The sequence below is a fragment of the Anopheles aquasalis genome, chromosome 2 (assembly GCF_943734665.1).
Source record: "Anopheles aquasalis chromosome 2, idAnoAquaMG_Q_19, whole genome shotgun sequence".
Lineage (NCBI taxonomy): Eukaryota > Metazoa > Arthropoda > Insecta > Diptera > Culicidae > Anopheles > Anopheles aquasalis.
In genome coordinates, this window is record NC_064877.1 from 35,257,501 (window position 1) to 35,272,500 (window position 15,000).

At 51.3% G+C, this 15,000-nt stretch overlaps 1 protein-coding gene across 2 annotated transcripts in view; it reads left to right on the plus strand.

The window, feature by feature from the left end:
- The first annotated feature begins 8,447 nt into the window (after positions 1-8,447).
- The window catches only part of LOC126571938 (transcription factor GATA-4), a 95,167-nt gene continuing 88,614 nt past the window's right edge, over positions 8,448-15,000 (plus strand). Inside the window, exon 1 of one of the 2 annotated variants that reach the window (XM_050230849.1) lies at positions 8,448-8,603. The gene's annotated coding sequence lies outside the window, so the exon portion shown is untranslated. Of the gene's footprint in view, positions 8,604-9,097; positions 9,186-15,000 lie in introns of those variants that run through there. The other variant, XM_050230850.1, reaches the window with a different exon arrangement.

Sequence of the window (15,000 nt, forward strand, 5' to 3'; positions counted from 1 at the left end):
GGGACTCTCGCCTCCGTTCTCGTGCAAGGCGTGTATTTCTCTCTTAATTTTTTTTAAATTCGAAGCTAATGAATCCAAACACGGAATCGCCCGGTAAAAATGATCAAATTTCATGCTTTACGACCACACACGGCATTGGTTGCTACGATGATTGGTATCTTAATTTTGAAGTGCGAGCCAACCGCATGGCCATCTACGAGATGGATTGACAGGCGGTCGAGTCGTTTTTGGGCAAATGGCCTCCCCAATCGGGGATGAGAATGATTTAGTTGAATCCCTTTTCAATCTGACATAATAATATGCAAAAACAAATGCGCTGAGAGGACAGAAATTGTAGAAATTTTTAACGACGAAACGATTTCCAGGAAAAATGGCGTTCGATACATGCCCGTTCCGACCGTTCTTGCCCCAACATTGTGCTCTCACTGGCTTGGAGCGTTCCAGGGCAGCCGTGGTGGTGGTTCGATTTGATGTCGCTAGAGTGATCTTATCCTTCAGGGAGGCAGTAAGTTGTCGCTACGCCACCAGCATCTTCCTCTCGCCGAGCTACGTTGTGTCTTGATGAAAAACGCCATTAGCCATTTCCTAGTTTTCATCCTGCGGCTCAACGCCGCAACACACACACATCTTTGTGAGGAAAACTTTGCTCCATCCAGGGCCTTGCAGCTTTCTTTCAGCGTTTTTCTTTCCACACTCCGCGCGCCACGAGAAAATGGCGGAGGCCTCCGCTTCCTCATTCATCAATTTGACACCAAAAAACACGCAACCGTAACCGTGAATTCTGCGATGTTCGCTCCCTGCCCTCTGCTTCTGTCCCCTCAAATCCCTGTGCCATGCCCGTCTCGTTTCGAGGGAAAACAAAGAGATAAAGGGAGAAAATTGGATCATCAGACCGAGCTGCTGCTGCTGCGTGACGTTGAGCCACAAAAAAGGGAGAAAGAAAAAAAGAAACAGGAAAAGTTTATTACAAAAGGTGCGACGGAATGGAGAGCGTGGAACGGTGTGGCCGTGTGGTGACGGCGGAACATTGGAGAAATGTTGGAAAACCAAAAACCGTGCGACAACCCGGCAGCGAAGCGCACCCGGCGCTTCTCATCTAATGCCCATCTTCGTTTGATGTACGACGTACGCGGCCAAAAAGCGGTGGAAAAGCCAACGTTCACTCTTTGCGCCACTTGCGCCACTTTTCCAACAGATTTTCCCCTGGCCTGGCCGGATCTTTCCAACAGCATCCATCAGCATCCAGCTCCCTGTACGTCCTTGCGCATGCTCTCGATCCCGGGATGACCCCGGGCGCTCTCTCTCTCGCATTTCCCGTGGAAGAGAATTTTCCGAGCGGTTTTCCACCGAGACGCCATTTTCAGCGAAAAGGGGAGGAGCTAACGCAACCGGTTTCCCGATTGGTTCGCTGGAAGGTACACCTCGCGACGTGAAAACAGCAGCACGAGCACCCTTTCGACGACGAGGATTTCAATTCCAGGGAGCGAGGGGCCGCTGCACCCTCCGTTTTGTTCCTGGGACCGGGGATTCGGTTCGTTGTTCGTGTCCTCTTGGGCGCTTCGTGGTTATGTTGCTGGTGGTGCTGCTGGTAGTTGGTTATGCTGTTGCGGCGGTCCCCTTTGTCGTCGTCGTTCAGAGGCGATGCTTGAAAATATCGATTTTCCCTGTTTGCCCATCGGCAGGCAAGGACAGGATGGGTAGAAGAAGGGGTGACGTACATCACACGCACACAGTGCCACCCTCTGGGTGCGAATTCGAACGCAACGCACACCGGCTCAGAAAACGCGTCGAGCGCAGTTGCGGAAGGACAACCGACAGTCGACTCCCGGAGGCGCACTAGGGGCCCTCCCGGGGCCCGGCGTGTCCGTTTTGTATCGGAAGGGGCCGCTCATAAGGATGTCTTTATAACCGGACCTGGCCTGGCGTGGCCTGGTGTGGCCTGGTGTGGCGACACACATAATCACTTTAAAAGCACAATTTTCGGTCCCCAAAAACGGAATCGAATCGGCAAAGGACTCCAGGATTCGACGGGGGAAGGTGGTCCGATTCCGAGATGCATCGTCCTTACTACGATGGTGGCCACTCTTCGGTGCTACTTTAAGGTGATAAAACCGTCTGACACGAACGCGTGTGCGTGCCAAAGATGACGGTGACTGGTGACTGGTGGTGATGGCCGTTTGCTGATGGCCCGAGGACACGGCGACGACAGCCAGCGGTTCAATGAACGTTGACTTAAGATGGCGGCGTCTCCATCTCGCCTGTGCGGCGGGTGCCGGAGGGATGCAGGGGTGTTTTGGAACAGGAACTGTTTACTCAATTCCCTTCACATTCGCCTCGGTAAGGTGCGCACGGTTTCGTTCTCTCTCTTCCTTGTGGTTCCATTTTGTCGCTGTTTGATGTTCAGCTGGCAATGCTCTTTAATGTTTCCAAAGGACGTCGGCCTTTTTAAAGAAAGGTTCTGCCATGAGTGCGAGACTCGAAAGCAAATACTAAACACCAGCACCACCTTGGCATTTGCTTCCGATTGCCTCTTTTCCCCTTAAAGACACATTCACGAGATGTTGATGGCAAGTTCAGTTAGTAATTCTGTTTGAAGTAAAACGTTCCTATAGACCAGTTCGTTCATTCAGCATCATTCCGGTGAGACATGTGAGCATCAATACTAACCGCAGTCCTCGGCCTCAAGAACTAATTTGAATTCTGTCCAACGAACACATCAAAGCCCGTTTGCACCGGACAAACTAAGGCCGGAATACTAAGTCATTAGTTTGTTCTCTCCTTTCTGCGCCCTGCGAGCTAATGTCAATCCTAAAGCCCTCGATCCAAGTAGCGAGCCTCAAACGAGGCTTGCTTTGATCGTTTTGAACCTCCACGATACTGGGAAGTGAACCAGAGCTCAGCTTCCAAACATTCGACCAAAGTGCTGGAACCACCGGCCACAGAATGGCCACAGAAATGCCCGTTTCCGTCCGTCCGTCCGTTCGTCGCAAACAAAATGCAAATTTTTCCCTTTTTTACTTGCTCTCGCTCTTTGTCCTACCCCCACCCTCGAGACCCTTGCTCACAATTGTAGTTACTATTTGGCCAGTTTTTGGCTCACCCGTGGCTTATTGCTCTTTGGTGGTGCTTTGGTTTCTTTTTTCATTTTCTTCTTGTTCTTGGAGGGTGAGAGCTAAGGAGTACGAGAGCTTCCACCTCCACTGCCATGGTTCACAATTCCACTCAGTGTTTTCGTTTCATTTCATTATCCTCCTCCTAACGGCGTCGCCCCTGGTGTATTCCGCGTTCGTCCAATTGTCGCGGTGTAACTCTGTGATTGCTCCGTGGTTCCGTTTGCCCTTTTTTGGGTTTCTCGACGCCCGTGTCCGAGTGTGTCTGTCTGCCAGTCCGTGCCCGTGCCCGTGCCCGTGCCCTTGCTTGATGTTTGTCTCATTTCGTGGAAAATCGCTTCATTTGGTCGAATTCGATTTTTGGTGCCAGCTCTGGTCCTTCCTCTGTTTCTTCCGCGACGACCAAACCACACGGAAAGCCAAAAACAGCAAACTGAACATCCGTGGCCACACGAGAGGGCACGGCCAAACGAACGAACGAACGAACGTACTGTGGAACGGTGTAATGAGTCCTTGGCATCGCTTTTCGCTTCGAATTCGTTTTCGTTTTCGGTTTCGGTTGCCAAATTTAAAATTGGCGTTGACAACACATTGGCCAAGGGGCGGTGGGTGGCATGGCTTATGGTAAATGGAAGATGATGGTAGTACCATCGTCGTCGTTGTCGTCGTCGTCGTACGAATTTGGTGTAACCAACATAATTGGTTCTCGTTGTCGAGCATCGAACAATGGACTGGGCACTAGCGTGGCCGAGGGGGAATGGCAATGCCAATTGTGCGCCAAACGAAATGGAAATAATTATTAGAAAACAATCTGTAGTCCCTGTGTGTCCTTTCGCGTGTGGCTTATGCTGCTCCGTTTGCCAGCCACATCGGTCTCTGTCATCGGGTCAGAAATATACCTGACCTAATCGAACCCCCCCGCCCCTCCCCCTCCCCTCAGTAACTCCCTAAAAAGGAATGAGCATACTGGCGGTTCGCTAACCATAAAGCACGTGGCGCAAAATGCCAATGGAACTCGGTTCTGGTGGAGCAAACTTTTTCTGTCCTCCCGTGGGCTGCCTTTGACAGTTCCGTAGCGTTCGCGATGCTTCGTTGGCCATTCCGGTGCAGGTTTTGCAGAACCACGTTCAGCACCACCGCACCGCCAGGTAGAACGAAATGCTCGTTCGGTCGTGCAAATGCTTAACTCTTGGCTCGCTACCGGAAGTGAACCGATGGTTTCCATATGATATCCCCGCGTGGCCCCCGGTCATCCGGACCTCTCTCTCTCTCTCCCCGTGTTCACCCGTGGAGTGTGTGCTTGCAGTATTGCAATAATTTAGTGAACCCGTCAAAAGCACAACGAGGCAATCATAAACATTTGAGGTGAGCGGCGATCGCGCACTCCACAGCACCGTACGCCCGCATGTGTGCCGAGATCCTAGCCACCTGGTCTCCACGGATCGCTGGTCCACACTCCAGCCAGAGCACCGACGAGTACTGCACCGTGTCCTCCCGCACAGGGCGTTAGTGCAATCTTTCCTGGTCCTGAACGGATTTCATGAACCGCGCGGACGCTCGGGAAAGGGTGAGTGGGGGAAAAGGGGACCCCGGGACCCCGAAACGCCCGAAAGCTCAACCGGACCTGATTTAGGCGGGCTTCGGCAATGCTTTAATTATGCAAATTAGGTCATGAAAATAATGAATTACCCTTTGGCATGCACCTTTTCAGACCAGCAGCAGCAGCAGCAGCAGCACCAGCCAGTGGCAGGTCTCATCGTGGTAGGAAGCGTCGTCAGCGTCGTCGCTGGCGTCGTGGTGTGGTTCCGGTGGAGTGCGCTGGTCAGTTCCGGGAAAAAAACAAAAACAAAAAGCACCGGTCTAAGGGTTGGTCAGGCCAGGCCAGGTCCTGCTGGTGCCGCTGGGTAGCAGGCGAGAGTTTCGAGAAAAAGAATGACGCGAAAAACCATGGCCGCTCGGTGGCTGCTTCGTTCAAGCGCGAGGAAATAGATGATGACTTGCAGAAGACGAAAAAGAATAAAAAGTCTGTACCGCTTTTTCCTATGACCTCGACTGCTTTGCTTGCTAGAAGCTCTAAATGTAGAGTCCACCATGATCGGGGCAGTTGGATGTAAATTTTGGAATTTTTTAAAGCGAAGCATCGAGCATCATATAATGCAACTAGTGTATGTGTCTTTGAAGCAGTTTTTTTAATGCGAATCTGGACAATTTGGACGCCTCGAATGCAGACAACAAGACATGCTCCAAAACTGTGTTTAGAAACACGAAAGGAGCGAATTGGCCGACTCTTCCTTGGCATAAAACTCCACCAGCAGTGGACTATCGGAGACCCTTCTGCTTTAAAGTATTTTCCCACTCTCCTCCACACCGATCGATCGAGCTGCGGCCATCAGTGTGGGAATCTGCACATCGAGCACATCGTCCAGAAGGATGCAGACCGAAGGAACGGTCTTCACGGCCCGGGTTCCGGCGTGGTTGGCAAGATGCATCCGGCAAACATGCATCCCATGGTTTCCTATCGTCAGCACTCTCTGAACGATGGTTGATTGCGTTTTCCACGGGGTAGGACAGGGAAAAATGGTGACTGGGACCTGAAGACTTGAGAGATGAGATGTGTTTGCTTCTTCACCAGCAGCAGCAGCTGCAGCAGCATCAGCAGCAACTATCTGCCACGGAAGATGGCACACCGAAGAGCGCTGATGGAGCAAAATCCTCGATCGCGGCGTGGAAAAATCGAATCTTTCCGCCTTGTAGAGGGAGGAAATGCACAGCACAACCGAACCGCTAGAATGGGGGGAAAAAGACGGTGACCGGTGGTGCTCAGATGGATAAATAGATGGAAAAATGCTTACCGTAGCGTCGAAAATCGATGCAACGTTGCAGAAAAGCGAAGCCCCGAAGGAGGGGATCATCCGGATGCCCGAGCCGGGCCACAGATGGACTCGGATTAGGATTTATGGTTCTAGCTTTTGCAACCCTCGGTTCGGTGCAATCAGTGTTCCAATCGTGGAAGCGCTCGATGTGCTACTTAGTATTCAACGAGGATTTGTCGTGCGAGGAAACCATAATGAATCATGTGTGTTCTTTGGGAAGAACGGAAGGGAATTACAACAACTCGTTAGAAGAATTGAGAGAATTCGCTTGCATCATAGAATGGATAATCGGGATATTGGTTTTTTGGGCCCAGAATATGTTGCTGGCAAACATTTTTCGTAATGTCGAACCGAACCCTTCACTGACAAGCATTATGTTTTGCTATCTTGATTGATAAACCACTTCAGCACCTTTTGTGTGCAGGAAATCGAAGGAAGAGAGGAGTCCTGAGGTCTGCCATCTGCTGGATCGGAATCGTTACCGTTCAATTGTGTCAATCCCCTGCACCGACCTCCAATGCCCAACATGCAAAACAAATATCCAATGCACAAGCACCAACAAAGGCACACAAACACTCATAGATGAGGATGCAAAAAAACCCTCAAAGCTCGAAGTCACCTCCATGACATGATGATGAGGTGAGCAGAAGCGAAAAACTCCGTCGCGATGGAGGGAACGGCCAGAGGAGGGCAAAACTACAAATGAAACGAAACCACCGGCCCTAAACAATAATGTGGCCAGTAATGTGTCAGTGGAACATCTGTTAATCGTCGTCGGTCGGTCGGCGTGCTCGCTCGCTCGCTCGCTCGAGATCGCGATACTATCGGTCACATCGGGCCGTTCGGTCGACCATCGCCATCATTCGCACGCCGCAGAGCACAGCATTGAAGGTTGAAAAAATCAAAAACTATGGTCCCGAATTCACCGGCGCGGCCCGGGGCTGAACCGAGGTTCTAATCAGTTCACCATCTCTCTCTCCCTCCTCTCCCTGTGGCTGGTTGGCGCCGCGCTTTTCCGCTTTTCAAGCAGCGCAGCGAGTTTCGAGTGACAATCGGGCGATGGCGATCTAGAGACCATCAAAAATCCAACTACGGCCGTTTGTGGGGAGGGTGTGCGATGTGGGAATTTCCCGAGCCCCGAGGTCCGTACGGTTTTCCGTCACTTTTCCCCGTGTGGTGAACGGAACGGAGCCCCTGGCTGATCCGGATCGGATTGGATAGGATGGACAGTGCAATTTGTGTTGAAAATTGTCTCGTCGTCGGAGTGGGCCAGAGGGTCCGATTTGGCCACTTTTTTTCCCCTGTACTTCACTGTGGGGGATGTGTTTTGTTTTGTCCCTTGCGTCTCTCGCGCCACAAGCGAAACAATTCAATAATATGGTTAGCGGAGTGAGCGTGGAAAATGCGGGCGGAAAAAGGGAAGGGAAAATGACGTGGTTTAGTGGCCGCGGCTACGGTTGATTGACAGCAGCACCACCACCACCGTTCGTTCGGTGACATCATGGCACGCCAGTCATCGTGGTTAAGAAGCAGCGTCGGCGTGACAGTTTTTGATGCGCTTGAGAAGCGATTTTCCTCCCGAAAAACACGTCAACAACGGGGCCGCGGTCCTTGTTAACGCGGTGCTCGGTATCTGGCCTCGAAGCCGCAAGTTGGTGCCGGATGTGCCCGTGTGGGGCTCGCTTTCCGTGTGGCCGCGAACAGCGAACGCATCTTAGTAGACGTTGGAGCTCGCTGGTTGTCAAAGGCTCGTCAAAGGCGGCCGTTGTTGACGCGTCCTTTGAGGCCATTGTTATGGTTGTGGTTGCGTCAGTGATCCTCGATGGAGCTCTTTTTGGCAGGGATCCAGGCGCCTTTTTGAGCACGTTCCGGATGCATGAAGCGCATCTCATCTCGCGCGGTCGCAGCATCCTTGCAGGATTGTGCCGCGAGTGTAACGACATCTTTCTTTGTCTTTTTTCTGGTGCATCACTAGAATCATGCTTATTCTGAAAAATGGAACAATTGGACTCCATTTTTATACCGTTTCATATTCCCAAACAGTCGACGAAATTGAGCAAAACTTTGTTTAATGCCGTGCAATTTTCATGAAATTGAAAATAAAATTGGTCCTAATCATTCGATGAAGCAATAATTGTGCACTATGCACTGGACTGCCTGACGACAGCGTATTTCAGTCGAAGTTTCATGTTAAACTTAATCGCTTAACATAAAAAAGTCACCAAAGAATGAGAGGAACGGCACACAAACGCGGCCTACACACACAGGCACACAGGCACACCAAAAAGCACACACACATACACACATACAGACACTTTTCTCTCTCGCTCTCTCTCTCTCTCGTTCTCCGGGATTTCAGCCAATCAGCGAGCAGGCGTGAAGACACCTCCCATCGAGCCATTTTCCGCCACCTGGGGGCGCTTTAGACGGTGCCGAGCCGGCTCAGTCGACGAAAGACCTTTGGCGTGGTAGCGCGTGTATCTCCGTTCGTTCCTCCGTTCCGTCGTCGTCGTTGTCGTCAGCGTACGGTCCCGGTGTGTGTTGTGACCTGTTCTCTTGGGCTTGGAAGCCGTTCTCAAGGTGCCAGCGTTGTTCTGATCAGCATATTGCAAAAAAAAAGGTGTGTACTCCGGGGGGTTTGTGTGGTAGTTTGAGGGCATGAAACTTAAACTTCAACTCGCCAGTGGGTGCCAGTGAACGCCGTGCCAGTGATCGAGCACTTTAGCCAGCAATCGAAGGTGCTTCCAGTGTCCGAATCCCCAAGTGCGTTGAAGAAGCGAAGGTAGCTGGATCGTGTAACTGACGTATTAGTAGCCATAGCAACCCGTGTAGTGACAAGTAGTGACCGGAGCAAACGGGTGTCTAACCGATCTGTGAACCGATTCTTTCTGAAACATTGCCTTGTCGTCGGAGCGCAAACAGAGTGTCTTAAGAGTCCATGTGCACTTTGGCCATACGGTAACAACGGGACGTGTGTTGTGGAATTGTTCTTCAGGTTCTTGACCACGGATAGTATCTCCGTCAGCAATAGTGGAAACTGGCCTGTGTCTCATCCATCTTGGAATCCCTATCAATCCCATTCCTGTATCTGTTTGTATGTGTGCCTGGGATATAGTGACCGTGTATCTGTGTGTAGCTCGTCTGTGTGCTACCTGGTGGCTCTGGGGGGTGGCATTGCATTTCGTGCGAAAGGCGCTTCAAGGTGTGTTATCGTGCAGCTTATCGGGGGTTTGGAAGCAGGTGAGCGCGGGTGATGTGAGTGATTTACGGCCACCGTTGGTAGCAGAAAAAAAGGGGAAGAGAAAGAAGAAGGAACACAATCCTCCAAAAGGCCCACTGCCCCGTGAGCATCGAACTGTGAAGCAGGTCAATCCCAATATTAGGACAACGGTGTTTACGGACCTCGTTGTCCATTAGAAGGAGCTCCAACACCACCACCACCATCAGTGGCCATCACCATAAAACACTTTGAAGCAAGTTGTGGAGCTTCTTACATCACATGAGCATTGCTGATGAGCTGCTGCTGTTAGAACAAATTGAGATTAACTTCTCCTGGGCTGGAAACCGTCTCCGTCCTGGTTTAATCGTGCACACGGGCTCTGGCACACATACAAATACAGCTTGTATGTGGATCGTTATCGGGAGCACTAGTCTAACTGTGACCGGTGTTATCGGTGTCGTAAAGTGGTAATAAATTAAAAATTTTGACAGTTAAGTGCTGTTGATAACAATTCAATAATTGATCGCCACGGTGGCCCACTGTGCTGGTGATGGTGGTGGTGCTGTGAGAAGAAGAAAAAGGTGCACCAGACTACCAGACCATTGGCCAGTGGTCCCTCGATGTGTAATGAATGCTGCATTAATTCGATTACAACCGACCTGTGCGTGGAAAGGGGTTGGTTATCAGTAGTTCCACTGGGTCTGGCCAACTGGCCGGGTGTATTGAGAGAGTATATCGGACAAAACCCCTCCATCGTGTGAGTCTGACGACGATTGATTGATTGATTGATGATCACGGTGGCGCTTCGATCGCACAATGATTTGCATGACCAGACCAGATCAGTAGATGAGGGTTACAAACAGTTAATGTTTTTGTGCGACTCCCGACCGTGTCACTCCGAGAGCATTCCAAGAAGCGCTCCCTTCCGGAGAAGCAGATTCTTGTACCGGGGCGCAGGGGCCTCCAAAGGGTCGTTATCTAATCGAATGGAGGTTGTGGTGTGTTCACGAACAATCTCACCGAGAAGGAAGAAAGGAAGGAAGTAAAAAAAAAACACACACAGGAAACGGCGTCAGGCGACGGCGACGGTGGCGCAATGATGGTCAAATCAAAAGGGAGATTCCCAATCGATATCGGGATCGATCGATCGGGGTGGGAGCGGCGGCGGTGGCCAAGATATCGGAGAATCGACACCTTACCGCACGATATTGTCACCGATTTCTTGTCCGCGCTTGTATCGTCCGTTATCACGGGCGGCCAGAGCCCGAAAAGCCCGAAGAAGCGCGCCCTTGATCAGGTGCCGTCGGTAAACGGTGGAGGCGCTCAACGCGAGTTGCGATGCGATGCGATCGTCGTTGTATGTAGCTCCTTTTAGGGGCGATGCCGCGAACAATGCTTTTCGGTTGTAGTCACGTCGATTGACGTTGACAAGGAGTGGAGCTGCTGATAAGAAGCGAATCGACGACGATTCCCATGAGATACTGGATGAGTCTGTGTGCTGGGAGGGAACCAGCAGCATCAGGTTGATGCTGCTGCTGCTGCTGCTGCTGTTGAGCGATCGATCAAAGTGAAGAGCAGCTAGCACCTGTGTGCTTGGGCAATCAAATAAATGGATGTAAATTAGTAGTTGCACCAGCAGCAGCAGCAGCAGGAGCAGGAGAGCATCGGATGAATTGAGTATCGAAAACACCCTTCTTTCCGCCACCCAGAGTCAAACACAATTTGTTTGGTGCGACACAGAATTCTCATCTCATTAGCGGGTGCAGCTTGTTTTTTTTTTGTTGCGAAATTTCGCTTGTCGTTTTCGGGAAGATGCTGCTGATCAGTGCACATTATTGGCAAACATGAAATATGCATCTCAATTACGGATGCTCCAAACATCGAGAGAGAGAGAGAGAGAGAGAGAGAGAGAGAGAGAGAGAGAGAGAGAGAGAGAGAGAGAGAGAGAGAGAGAGAGAGAGAGAGAGACAGAGTGGAGATAGAGAACTGTGCGGATGCGTTGAAAAAGCGTTCCTTTCAGCGAGCATCTCCTGTAGGTCCGCCGGATCGTGGATCGATTCTCCGTTGCGTTTCCATATTCCACCGGCCGTGGACCACACCGACCCATAAGGAGAACCCAGAACCGTCGCCAGAACGATAGGGATATTAAAGTTTAATTAATTTTCTTAATTGACCGTGATTTGTTTTCGTACGCGACCGACGCCAAAAGGCTCTGTCCTGCCCTGTCGATGCTGTTCCATCGAGGTGGGACTCGCATTCGATTGGTTTTCACTCACTTCGTTCCTGCCTTGAGTGACGAATCTTTCGACGACGACGACGACGACGAAAGGCAGAACCTCAAATCGATAAATCAAAACACATCGCGGAGTTCGCGGAGTGCACCACCGAAGGGAACAACGGAACGGCCATCGGGGCGTTCATTCAGCTTTCGATCGCATGTTGTGGTGGCTTGTGGTTGCAGGTGAAGAACGCTACCGGCGGATGGTTCTCGGCCAGCTCGAGCCAAGAAAAATGACTCCAACACACCTCAAGTCGCCTTACGGTTGGGCCGTTTTCTGGGTTTAAAAGTTTGTGCTCTGTGACCCCTTGAGAGAAAGAGATACACACCAAGCGAAACAACGGGGAATTAGGATCAGGTTGCGGGGTTTTTTTTTTGTGGGAGCATATTCCCGCCATGGACTCCCGTGGCTTCCTTCTAATAGACCTCCTGGAACAGAAGATTGAACTGCGGCCCAAGAAGTGCTCGGCCGTGAGGTTGAAAAACAAACCACCGACACCTCCATCTGGGGGTTCGATAATTTCAATTTACCATTTTGACGCTTTCGGACGGACTCTCGGACGGACTGTGTGGCCACGCGAGATCCGGTTCTCGCCGGGTGGAATCCTTCAGGACGGACGTTCATTTATCATCGAGAGCGCACTAACGGGCGTACCGATCGACCAAAAGGTTTGGCTGCTGCTGGTGAGGCTGCAATACCTATTTGCTGCTTCCTGGAGCTTCCTTCTTCGAATCCCAGCAGGAGAGCGACCGCCAGTCGGTCGGACCATCGAAAAAAGCCCATCCAGAAGTATTAATTAATTACTCAAATACTGAACTCAAGCGAGCGAATGAAAGAGGGGAGGGGGAAGGCACTTGTTACCGAGGTCATTGACGAAGAAAGTTATTGATTGTTTGGTGGTTGGGTTGGGGTGGTCTGTGGCCACCGGCATCGCCTTTCAACTCGCTGTCTAATCAGAGAGAGCTAGGAGAGAGAGACTCCTCCGAGAGGATGATGGATATCCGTTCGCGGCCAGTTTGCCATTAGACGCGAGACCAATTTATCACCATAAATTGGTCCCGGCAGGGAGGATCGGGAAACGGTGAGCGCAATTAGAGGTACGGAACGGGTGTGGAGTGCTTTTTGGAATTTTTCGCGCCCCCCAATCGTCGCCGGCAGGTGGTCGCGTGCATTTGCCTGCCATGATCGTGTCAATAGATAGCGGGTCGAAGGGGATCGATATCCTACCCAGGCCGCGATCTCGCGCTGTGCTCTCGCGAGCGTTGAGTGATGCGATAAGTGATTGAGATTTATTGAACTCCAACGAGTTCGTTCCCTGGGGGGAGCCAGCCAGCGAGCGATCGAGAGAGAAGAAACATTGTAAGGAAACGTCTGAAGCTTCTTACATCTTGAAGGAAGAAGAGACCAAATCGTCTCGAAAGAAGAGCCCCAAAGGCAGTCACAATTATTCAAATTAATCCACCATCGTTGCACATTTTGGTTGCTCTAATTTTTTGGGCCATCACTTGGCGAGTTCCTGCAGCACCAGGCTGTCCCAATCCACCGCAACCTACAAAACCGTGCACCGAGACACACCGAGTGGAGAGCGTGGAAAAGCCTTTTCCTCCTTCAGTTCCTTCGTTGGCGTCGACGATCCACAGAAAAACAGACAAAGAGCCAGCAGCCAAACGTCTTGGTCCAGTCAAGCGATTAAGACGGGCTGAGGCGCTGCTTTTTTGTGTTTATGGCCAGCGAGCCCAGTGAACCGGTGCGAAAAGTGGCCACAACGACGACGACGCGAGTAAGTTGTCACTATAATGGGCGAGAGCGGGTCGTGATTTGTGTTTGTGTGCGTCGTGTGCGCGCGCCCTCACGATTCCGTCACGATTCGGTCAAGTAATTTGTGACACACCGCAGAGCACCAAGCGGCCGAGCGACACCGACACCTCTACTGGCCGTACGCAAATACGGAACGGCCAACGGAACGGCCAACGGAACGGAGCATGGTTCCGCTTGGTTGGGCCGCGCTGTGGTCAGTCCCGGGGTCCCAAGTTTACTCTGGAACGAGGTGAGGGCTTTTTGGGCAATGATCAAATCTGATGTTCGACGAAACAAAAGGCGTTTAAGATAAGAGTCAGCGAAAGGGAAGCGTCTTGGAGGTTGAAAGTGAATTTAGACCCCCCCGGCCCCCCGGGCGGTTTGGTGGTGAGCAGACGATGCAACGCTGAAACGCTCTAGCTCAGAGCACCGTATTCCAAACATCACGCACCCTCTAATTCGTGGAAGCTCATAATTTTGCATAGAGAGTTATGCAAATCGGTCACCATTTAACACTCACTTGCCTGGCTGTGCGCAGTTGGAGTTGGAGCATTAATGCCGCTAGGGCAATTTGTTTTGGGAAGTGAAGGAGGCCTTGGTTAGGGGGAAGTTCAGGTCAGTCAAACTCACCCCCCCCTCCCCCCTCATCTCCCGGTGGGGGGTGGATTATGAATTCGAATGGCACAATTATGCTCCACAATGGGCGTGCGTACACACAATACGAACCTCTCCCGTTAAACGTGGCTTAAAAGAGGCTTTTGAGATTCAAATTTTGTTTAATATTTTTTCATAATAACATACTTTTTGGGGTCTTTAATTGAACTGCTAGATCTGCGATGGCTATTCGCCATCTTCAATGTTTTTGGTTAAATCTCCCGTCGCGGCGTCTCACTGGAGAGAAGTCACCGGATTTCACCGATCCGCGGCTATGGATTCGATCCGTTTGGTTACATGAACATGGCGCAGACACGACAACAACCTGTCCTTCGATTGATGGGCGCTTCATCGCGTCGGACAAATCGGAACACTCTGGGGCAGCCCGAAAATGGTGGAACAACAATTAACGAACACGCTGCCAGCTTTAATTAGTGGAAAGAACCGTCCTGTCCCGTAACATTACATGATTTTAATGCTTTTCCCCGCCGCTTTCCCCTGGGAGACATCATCCGTCTATCCAGTATCCGGCCAGACGCACAACTAGCGCTGAACAGCATAAAAGCATCCTGCAGCTCTGGTTCCAAATGCAGTGCTTCGAGGCACAGAGAGAGAGAGAGTGAGAGGCCAATCGGACAGCACCCGGGGTGGGAATTTTACCACCTTTTTCGGTATCCCCCCGTGGGCCAGAATCCGTGTCCGGGGAGAGGTATCGAAGAGCCCATCGAAGGAGAACCCCATCCAAGCAGAACCTCGCTCGCAGCCGCGGCTGTGGCCGTTAGTTGCTGCTGCTGTTAGTCATTTGTAACTACTTTTAACGATCCTCAAACTCCCTGTTTTTCCGTTCCCCTCGCCCCAACTCGACCATCAGGAGTCGTTTGTTTCAGTCTCTCGTAAAACTCGTAGTACAATCGTATAATGTGAGTTAACGACAGTAACGAACGAACGAACGAACGAACAGTAACATGAGCGCGAATCGCGCGCTACGGACCCCCCGCGGGTGTGTCTGTGTCCGCTTCCAGTGAGCGTGATTAGGGAATGACGGATCGCTGGGGTGCCAGGAGTGC